The sequence below is a fragment of the Nannospalax galili genome, unplaced genomic scaffold (genome assembly GCF_000622305.1).
Source record: "Nannospalax galili isolate Female #2095 unplaced genomic scaffold, S.galili_v1.0 scaffold236, whole genome shotgun sequence".
Classification (NCBI taxonomy): Eukaryota; Metazoa; Chordata; class Mammalia; order Rodentia; family Spalacidae; genus Nannospalax; species Nannospalax galili.
In genome coordinates this window covers 3134115-3143866 of record NW_008338710.1, presented here as the reverse complement: position 1 = coordinate 3143866, position 9752 = coordinate 3134115, and the positions used below count along the sequence as shown (strand labels likewise).

Genomic DNA, 9752 nt, shown 5'->3' with positions numbered 1-9752 from the left:
CTGTAGCCCCAGCAGGCCTGGAACTCTCTAAACCAGGCTGGCCTGTCTCTCCCTCCAGAGTGCAGGGATTAAAGGCGTGCACCACCATGCCCAAGCCCCTAACACATCCTCTTTAACAACGTTGAACTTGATTTAGGTTTGCTTTCTCGTGCAAAACTGTCAGTAATGAGGATCACTAAAAACCACCACACTTGACATGGTTTTGTAATCCTCGAGCTCCAGCTTCCACCTGGGCCTGAGTGGTCAACTACTACCATCTCTGCAGGTTGGCTGAGTCTCGGCAAACATGGATTTGTTCCCACTTCCGCCCAGGTATTACTAAACACTGCGGTGGACCACAGCCATTCTGTCAGCAAAACATACACACGTCAGATCACACCACCAAAGACAACAAAGACTACGAGGGACAATTAAACCCAACTAAGGGAGCCCAGCTTCCTTCAGGGACCAGTCCCACCCCTCCAAACCGGAAGCGCCTCCTCCGCACTCCCTACGCTCTCGCACGGCGTGACGTCAGCGCCCAAGCTGGAGCGTCCCCTCAGTCCCCCCGCTGGAGGCCCGCGTGGCGCGCATGCCCGCTGGGCGGGCTGGCTGGCTGGAGGTTGGGCCGCTGCCATCTGTTGCGCAGCCCGAGGGAGCCGGCAGATCCGGGTCTCGTGGCAGAGTGACGTGGTCCCTGGAATCCAAACAGAACAGGGGAGGAAGCCAGAGGCCGGCAGCGGCAGCGGCAGCGGCAGCGGCGTCCGGAGCAGCCGCCGCCTTTAGGACGCTCCTGGCTCGCACCCTCCCCGCCCGCCGCTTGTTGTTTGGGCGGGTGAGTGTCCCCCAGTCCCACCGCCCTCGGTGGCGACCGCCTTCGCGTCGCCCTGGCTTTTCCCGCGGGCTCCGGGTACCGCTGCGGCGGCGCGGGGAGGCTCTGGCTCGGTGCTCCGGGGCCGCTGCGGCCGGCCGGGCAGCCTGCAGCTGGGCAGGACTGGGAGCGGCTGCCCGGGTGCTTGCTCGCGATGGGCCGGACGGCAGCGCAGGCGTGCAGTCGAGGGAGAAGGGACCCCCACGGCCCTGCCGAGTCCTTTTTCCGTCTCGGGCTGATGAAGTCACTAGGATGCGGCCCTTTGTTATAATGGATGGTACAGTATAGCTACCGTCCTGAAAGCCAGACCTCTTTTTAGCCTCCATTGTGGTGCAGATTGAAAGGATTCCCCCTTTCTGCTGGTGCTGGCTGAGGTAGCAGCACCCGTTATTGGGTCGAGTACTGGGCAATTGCCTGGCGGTGGCTGTAGTCCGGTGTTCCTGCTTAAAGGCAAAGTTTTCCAGGGTGACTGTTTAAACACGTTAGGATTGTGGCCACGATACTTGTTAACCGTAGAGAGGTGGCCGATTGCTTTCAGTTGTCCACGTCGGAAAAACCGAGGACGTGGCCTTAATCTTAGAATCTCGGTTTTGCATCAGGGGCGTCGGATGAGCTTCACAAGCATTATACCTGGATTTGTAGAAGAGACATTCCCGGTTTTGTGGTGGTACTAGAATTTGAAAAGCCTAACTGGCATCTCTAAGCCATCGGATCCCAGGTGTTCTAGCCTGCAGACCCTTGAGGCATTCTGGAAGCTTGCTGACTGGTGCAGGTTGCAAAAAGCAGCTACGTGCTGCTGCTTCAGGTGCCCCACTGCTCACGCAGATTCCTCTCGGGTAGCCTGCCCGGACTGCTGCCCTCAGTGCTCAGAAGAGCAGAAAACTAAACTTGGGCATCCTAACGGCGCTTATAGAAAGGGTCATGTCCCCCCCTCTCCAAGAACCCCACTAATTGAAGTGTTTCTGTGGGAAATATCAAGAAAGAACGACAAAAATACGTGTTGGTAGATGGCTTCCTGTCAAATCCAGGAACAGTTATTAGGAATTTAGATCACTTTCCTTGTATGCCCTTGTGGTAGTGGAACATGGACCTATTAGCCAATCTCTTCCTCCCACGTAGGCCACTGAGACATTTTTCTTCTACCGTAGTTGGAATCTCGTTGTGGATGAAGGGATATTTCTTGCCTTTCATTGCCTTTTTTTTTTTTTTTTTTTAGAGACAGATTCTCCCAGTAGTCCCAGCAGGCCTGGAACTGTCGAGGTAGACCAGGCTGCCCTCTGTCTCTGCCTCCTGAGTGCTAGGACTAAAGGCACGGACCGGTATACCCCGCAGGACATTGTGTTTTTTTTCTTTTTTTTTTTTGCATTTGCCCGTTCTAGCTTTTTGCCTTTTATATAAACCAAGAACTGAGTATTTGCTTGCACAAAATGTTTTGTGAAGAAAATGTTAATGAAAAGGAATAACTCTGCCACTCAAGTCACCAAAATATTAGTTTATATCCTTCCAGCTGTTTTTGTATTTATATATTATACAAATATGGTATTATACTGCATTTACTTTTCTGCCATATTGGTACTTTTTTGAGCAATAGGACTCTGGACCTTAATTTTATGGTGAAATTCACCTTGTTGGGAAAACAATGACTATTAAAATGGTTTTACAATTTTTCCTCATGTCTCTAAGATGAGCTGGGCATGGTGGCATTCCTTTAGTCCCAGCCCTTGGGAGGCAGAGGCAGGCGGATCTCTCTGAGATCGAGGCCTGCCTGGTATACATAGTGAGTTCTAGACCATCTGGGACCACAGGGAGACTGTCTCAAAAAGATAAAAAGAAAAAAAAAGGGCAAGGATTCCATATCTCTTTGATGATATTCTGAGACTTAAGAAGTTCATAGGCATTGTATGGTAGAAGCCAGGCTTAGCTTGTTAAACTCTTGGGGCAGCAGGCACAGTGTGGAAGGTGAGAAAGTTTTTCTTATTTAGTAGTTTCATTCAGGTTAAGTTCAAGTGTAATCTTACTTACATAGTGCTCCAAGTGTAGAGCCATTGTTTAGCACCCCAGCTCAAAGGTCCTGGAGGATTTTACACATCATAATGTGCTTTATTAACATTGGGTCTTAGATGTATGTGCCACCTAGTCCACCATTTTTTTTTTTTTTTTTTTTTTTAACCAGTGGTGCCAAAGGACCCTACTCTGGAAAGAAATGCTCTCTTCACCCCAGCTTCAAAGCTCTTAAACCTATTAATACCAGTTTGGGCTGGTGTCTCATAAACTTTCCCCAAACCTGTAAATCACTACTGTCATTCATCATCTCTTGAGTAATTAATCCCAGATGCTTAGTACTCCATGTGACTTTGTTCTTTTTCTGTAAAGATTTTTAAAAAGATTTATGTGTATGTTTATGCATCTACATATGTATGCACGTGTGTGTAGGTACTTGAGAGAGCTGGAAAAGGGGGTCAGATCCCCCGTAACTGGAGTTACAAGGCAATTTCGAGTTGCCCAATTGGGGTATTGGGAACTGAGCTGCAGTCCTCTAGAAGAGTAAGTAGCAAGTGCTCTTAACTGCTGAGCCATCGCTGCAGCTCATTTAATTTTTTGTTTCTTTGCTTCTTTTGAAACGGCATCTTGCTAAATAGACTAGGCTGGCCTCCATCATCCCCTTGTCTCTCCCTCCTGTGTGCTGGGATTAAAGGGAGTGTGAGTCACCACACCTTGCTCAATCTCTTTAATTATTTAAAAGTTACAGCATTCAATATGCATTCCCTTCCCATCTCTGGGGCCACCTTCCTTGTCAAACTATCACCATCTCTCTTGTGGTCAACTGTAGTAACCTTCTGGCCTCTAGTAACTTTGACTTTTTATGGTGTATTCTAATTAGCTCAGTGGTAGAGCCCCTGAGTCTAGCAAGTACAAGGCCCTGAGTTGGGGGGAGGGGTATAAATCAGATTGTGTCATCTGCTCCTCCCCCAACTGAAAATCTCCCATGCATAATAACCAAATTCCTGACTTGGGCTTGCTTGGTACTTACCATTTAATGTTGCCTTCTTCTCTTTTATATTCATCTCTTCAGTTTCTTCCAGTATTTTAGCCCCATTTGCTTTGTGTCTCAAAGTAGTCCAGAGAGCTCTCGCTTTAGGGCCTTTGCACTCCCCTATGGCTTAAATATTCTCCCAAGCTGCTTTGACCTATTCCGTTATGTCATTCTGCTTACTGTTGAGATACTAGCTTTTTCTTCATAACATACCACTACTGGAATTCCTTAATTAAAAAAAAAATTCTGGGCCTGGTGTGGTGGCACACGCCTTTAATCCCAGCACTCAGGAGGCAGAGGCAGGCAGGTCTCTGTGAGTTCGAGGTCAGCCTGGTCGCCATGGCGAATCCGGGGCAGCTGGGGCTACACTGAAACCCTGTCTCAAAAAGACCAAAAAAAACCCCCCAAAATTTCTGCTTCAGCCAGGCGTGGTGGTGCATACCTTTAATCCCAGCACTTGGGAGACAGAGGCAGGCGGATCTCTGAGGTGAAGGCCAGCCTGGTCTACACTGGGAGTTCCAGGCCGGCTACAGAGACCCTACAGAGACAAAAAAAAAAAAAATTCTGCTTCCCATACTGGCAGTTCAGTTCTTCAAAATGGGAACTTTTCTGTCCTTTTTATGGCATATTAGGTACTCTGATAATGTTAGTTGTATTCATTTATGCCAGTTCTTTCTCTGGAAGACTAATTTTCAGCTTATTTTAATTTTATGGATACAAGTGTATTGTTTGCATGTATGAAAGCGCACCCATGTCATGCATTGCCTGTGGAGGCTGGAGGAGTGTGTCGGAGCCCCTGGAACTGGAGTTATGGATGATTGTTAAGCCACCATGTGGGTGCTGAGAAACCAAACCTATGTCTTCTGCAAGAGCGGCCAGTGCTCTTAAATGCTGAAGCCATCTCGCCAGCCCACTCAGCTTTTTTTAATTAAATTTTTTTTTGTATTTTATGTATATGTATGTTTGCCTGCATGTATGTAAGTGTTCCATGTCCATGCAATGTCCAAGGAGGCTAGAAGAGGGTTATGGACAGTTGTTAGCTGCCATGTGGGTACTGGGAACTAAATCTGAGTCCTCTGTAGGAACAGCAAGTGACCTTAACTTCTGAGCCATCTCTCTAGCCCCCAGCCTCTTGCGGGACAGCCTTAATTTTGTTTTTATTAAACAAAAGAATTATTAAATTCTTGGTATTTGGGTCACAGAACATCCTTGTTCTACCTCAGACGTCTGGAACCCTTTGAATTAGGTCCTGAGAATCTGTATGGATTTCCTCCTTTTTTATGTGGTACTAGAGATTGAACACAGCACTTTGTGTATGTTAAGCAAGCACTCTACCATCTAGTTAAACCCCTTGGCCTTGGTTGTACCTTTTTTGTTGCTTCTTTGTGGCAGGTTTCCATTTAGCTTGGACTAGCCTGGAGCTGGTCGTGAACCCTTCTGATCCTCCTGGTTCAACTAGGCTTTTTTTAAAAATGTGTATGAGTGTTTTGCCTGCATATATGTAAGTGCACCCATGCATGCAGTGGCTGAAGAGGCCAGAAGAGGACCTTGGGATTTCCTGGAACTCATTATAGATGATTCTTAGCTGCCATGTGGGTGCTGGGAACCAAACCCAGGTCCTCTGTAGGAACATCCAGTAGCCTTAACACTCTGAGTCTTCTCCCTAGCCCCCAGGCCTTGGGTTTTTCAGGTAGGATCCTGACTGTGTAGATCAGACTGACCTTGGTGAATTGGAGATCCTCCTGTCTCCCTCTCTCCCAAAGGCCCCCCAGATATTGTGATTGTAGACATGGGTTACCATATTTGTTGCAGAATTTGCTCTTCCAATAAACCCCTCAGGTGATTTTTGTTTGTCTGTTTCTGGGTTTGTGTTTTGGTTGTTTTTGAGATAGAATCTTGTGGCAGACCCAGGCCGGCCTGGAACTTGATATGTAGACCAGACTAACCTCCATCTCACAGAAATCCACCTGCATCTGCTGAGATTAAAGGTGTGTGCCACCATGCCTAGCTTTAAAAAAAAATTTTTTTTTTGTATGAGTGTTTTGCCTGCATGTATGTGTACCGTGTGTGTGCAGTGCCTGTGGAGGCCAGAAGAGAGTGATGGATAGCCTGGAACTGGAGTTTCAGACAGTTGTTAGCAGCCATGTGGGTGCTGGGAACCAAACCTGTGTCCTCTGAAAGAATAGTCAGTGGTCTTAACTGCTGAACTATCTCACCCTGTCCCTCAGGTGATTTTAATGTACATTAAAGTTTGAGAATTTTTCCTGGACCCAGAGGTAACTCGAACCTTTAATCCCAGTACTTATGAGGCAGCTGTGGGTACAGGAGTCCCTGTCTCAAAAAAAAAGACTTTCTTGACCTTTTTCTTTTTCTGGAAGAGTGCTTCATTATGATAGTCCTAATTTGGGGGAACACTGTAGTAGATAAAGATACTATGCTAAAAATTACTCTTAAAATTTCCATTTAACTGCAGAGCAACCTTAGACCTTAAGTATCCCTAGCTGCATTTTATTAAGACACTTGAGGGGCTGGAGAGATGGCTCAGCGGTTAAGAGCACTGGCTGCTCTTGTAGAGAACCCTGCATCCACAGGGTGGCTAACAATTGTATGAAACTCCAATTCCAGGGGATCATAAGACAACTTCTGACCTTCTCAGGCATTGCACAACACTGAGGCACTTACAAATATACTGGCAATACACTCATACACATAAAAATAATAAACTATTTTTTAAAAAGAAACTGAGGGACTGGAGAGATGACTCAGCAGTTAAGAGCACTTGCTGTTCTTAAAGAAGATTGGGGTTCCAATCCCAGCACCCACATGGTGGCTAACAACTTACCATAACTCCAGTTCCAGGGGATACGACACCCTCTTATGTCTTCCGAGGGCACTCACAACACCAGTCCGCTTACACACATTCATTCAAGCATAACACTCATACACATAAAATAAAATAAATTTTAAGAAAAAAAACTTTTTTTTTGTCTTTTTTGAGACAGGGTCTCCTTGTAGCCCCAGCTGTCCTGGAACTCACTATGTAGTCAAGTCTGGCCTCGAACTCACAAAGACCCGCCTGCCTCTGCCTCTCAAGGGCTGGGAATAAAGGTGTGCACCACCACACCTGGCAAAAAGACACTGAGTCATAGTATGTGGTAGAAACACAGGTCCATGATCTCAGTGTACTCTAGTACTTCTGAACTATTGCTTTTAGAGCTCTGTACAGTTTGTTAAGGACAAGATGGTGTTTTCTATCCTATTTACAGCCTATCTGAAGGAACCATGTTTTTTCTTTAAATTTAAGTTGCACAGTTAGGTGGTGATTTTGAGAAATACTCTTTTTTTTTTTTTTTTTTGGTGTTTTTGAGACAGGGTCTCCCTGTAGCCCCAGCTGGCTTGGAACTCATTATGTAGACCAGGCTAAATACTCTAAAAAAATTAAAGGCCAGGTGTGGTGGCACACACCTTTAATCCCAGCACTTGAGAGGCAGAGGCCAGCCTGGTCTACATAGAGAGTTCCAGGCCAGATGGGGCTACAGGGAGACCCTGTCTCAAAAAGACCAAAAAAAAAAAAAAAAAATTAAAAAAATTTTTTAACTGGGTGTGGTGGTGCACACCTTTAGTTCCAGCACTTGGGAGGCAGAGACTGGTGAATATCATCTGAGTTCAAGGCCAGCCTTGTCTACTTAGTTCCAGTTCAGCTGGGGCTACAGGGAGACCCTGTCTCTAAAAGACCAAAAAATTTTTAATTTATTTTTAATTATTTTGATTGATGTATTTTTATTTTATGTGCATGTGTTTAAGTGCTCCAGTGTTGTACAGTGCCCTCCAAGCACAGAAGAAAAATCTCCCAGGGAGCCTTGCATTGAGAGTTGACCAGGTTAGAAGTTCGCAGTGTCTTCTCCTTCCTTGTATATTATTTACTTTCCATTTTTTCACATCAAAAAGCCATCGTTGTTAAGTCCATTGAGTTCTTCCCATATTTACTCCATTGTGTCTGTTTGGACTACCTTTTGATGGTCATAAACTGCTTCTTAGTGCAAAATCCCTTTTCAAATGATGAAGAAAACCAGTTGAATTTGATTGCTGCTTTGATGTCTGGGGAGACTTAACCCAGAGAAGAACTAGTGTTTAAGTATTCTGTCCTATTTCAGCCTGGTTCTTTCTGTGGAGACCTGAGCCGCCCCCCCCCCGCCCCCCACAGCTCTAGCCTAAAGTGGCACATTGGTCTTCCATTAATAGTCATGTATCTCTCCTGTCACTTCACTGTTATTGAAAAGTTGCAAGGCACAGTAATGTTATAAAACCAATATCAAAGGCTGGAGAGATGGCTCAGCGGTTAAGAGCATTGACTGCTCTTGCAGAGGACCTGGGTTCGATTCCCAGAACCCACATGGTGGCTACAAACCCGTCCTTAACTCCAGTTCCAGGGGAATCTGAAGCCCTCTTCTGACCTCCTCATCATTGCACAACATGGCTGCACTCACATACATATAGGCAATATACTCATACATGTAAAATTAAAAATAATAAATAAAAAAAATTAAAAAAAAACACCCAACATCAAATCTGTACTCCTCAGAAGTCATCTCTGTACTTCCTTCTGTCTTCTATTTTTTTGAGAAAAGCTCTCAATGTAGCCTCTGCTGGCCTCTAACTCCCTCCCTTTGCCTTTGGTTAGTGCTGGGAATTAAACCCAGGGCCTTTCATAGGATTTGAAAAGCCTGTACTGTTAAGCTGAACCCTAGTCCATCCTAAACATGTTTTAACCGGCTATATAAATTCACTCACTTGAAGTTTTCCAATTAATTTGGGGCATGAAAGTAACTTCTCTTTTTATAAATAATAGTGTGATGAACCATGTTTAGTTAATGCAAACTCTGAAAAATCAGAGCAACCAGTTTAATTATACAATAAGCCTCAACAATACATGGTTGGCACATGCTTTTAATCCCAACATTTGGGAGGCCGAGGCAAGGTGGATTAAAGTTCAATGCCAGCCTGATTTACAGTTCCAGCTTAGCTGGGGTTGCAGAGGGACCCTGTCTTTAAAAAAGAAAGGGAGGAGGGGGAAGAAGAGAAAAGAACTATACTGTAAGACAAAACACATTAGTTACCCAAAGACTGACCTCTAATTCTGAAGTATGTAAGGTGCTTAGTGCATCCACAACCTAATTTAGGTCAACTTATAGTAAGACCCTGTCTCGAAAAAAAAAAAAATCCATGTTTGCCTTTTAATGATTTGAAATGAAATTATTTTAATTTTAATTCAGCAAGTTTATGCAATAAGCATGTACTTGGGGATGCCTAGAAAATTTACGTAAACGTTTCTAATAGAAACTACCTCTGAGAAGAGCAGAGTGCTTTTGGTTTTGTGTTTTGGGGGAACAAAATAATTGAATTTTTTAAAACTTTAAATGTGTATTGTTTTAAAATAGCTCTGTGGAAAAGTGTATATTTTCTAAAAACCAATTTTTAGGTGTTTAGCAGGGCTTATGCACATAATATTTAGCAGTATTTCAAATGGCAGTGTTTTTATTTTGGAGAAAGTTTCCTCCTTGTTTATTTTCAGACTTGATTTTCGTTTCCCTTTTTTCTTTTTTTAAATTGAGGTCAAAACACAGATGTGTCAGCTTCATGAAAGTACAGAGTGAAGCCAGTTTATGCTTGCCTGCCCTCACTGACAGATAGTGCAAGTGCAGTACTTCCGAAATTTAATACCTAGTAACAGTTCTAAATTGGGTTGTGGATGCAGTAAGCACCTTAATACTCCAGAATTAAAGGTCAGTCTCTGGCTAACTAATGTGTTTTGTCTTATGGTATAGTTTTTTCTTTTCTTTTCCTCCCCCTTCCTCCCTTTCTTCCTCC

General features: G+C 44.6%; 1 protein-coding gene across 1 annotated transcript in view; it reads left to right on the top strand.

The window, feature by feature from the left end:
- The first annotated feature begins 570 nt into the window (after window positions 1-570).
- Smim14 (small integral membrane protein 14) overlaps window positions 571-9752 on the top strand; it is a 126156-nt gene continuing 116974 nt past the window's right edge. Inside the window, exon 1 of the mRNA XM_008833245.3 lies at window positions 571-814. The gene's annotated coding sequence lies outside the window, so the exon portion shown is untranslated. The remainder of the gene's footprint in view (window positions 815-9752) is intronic.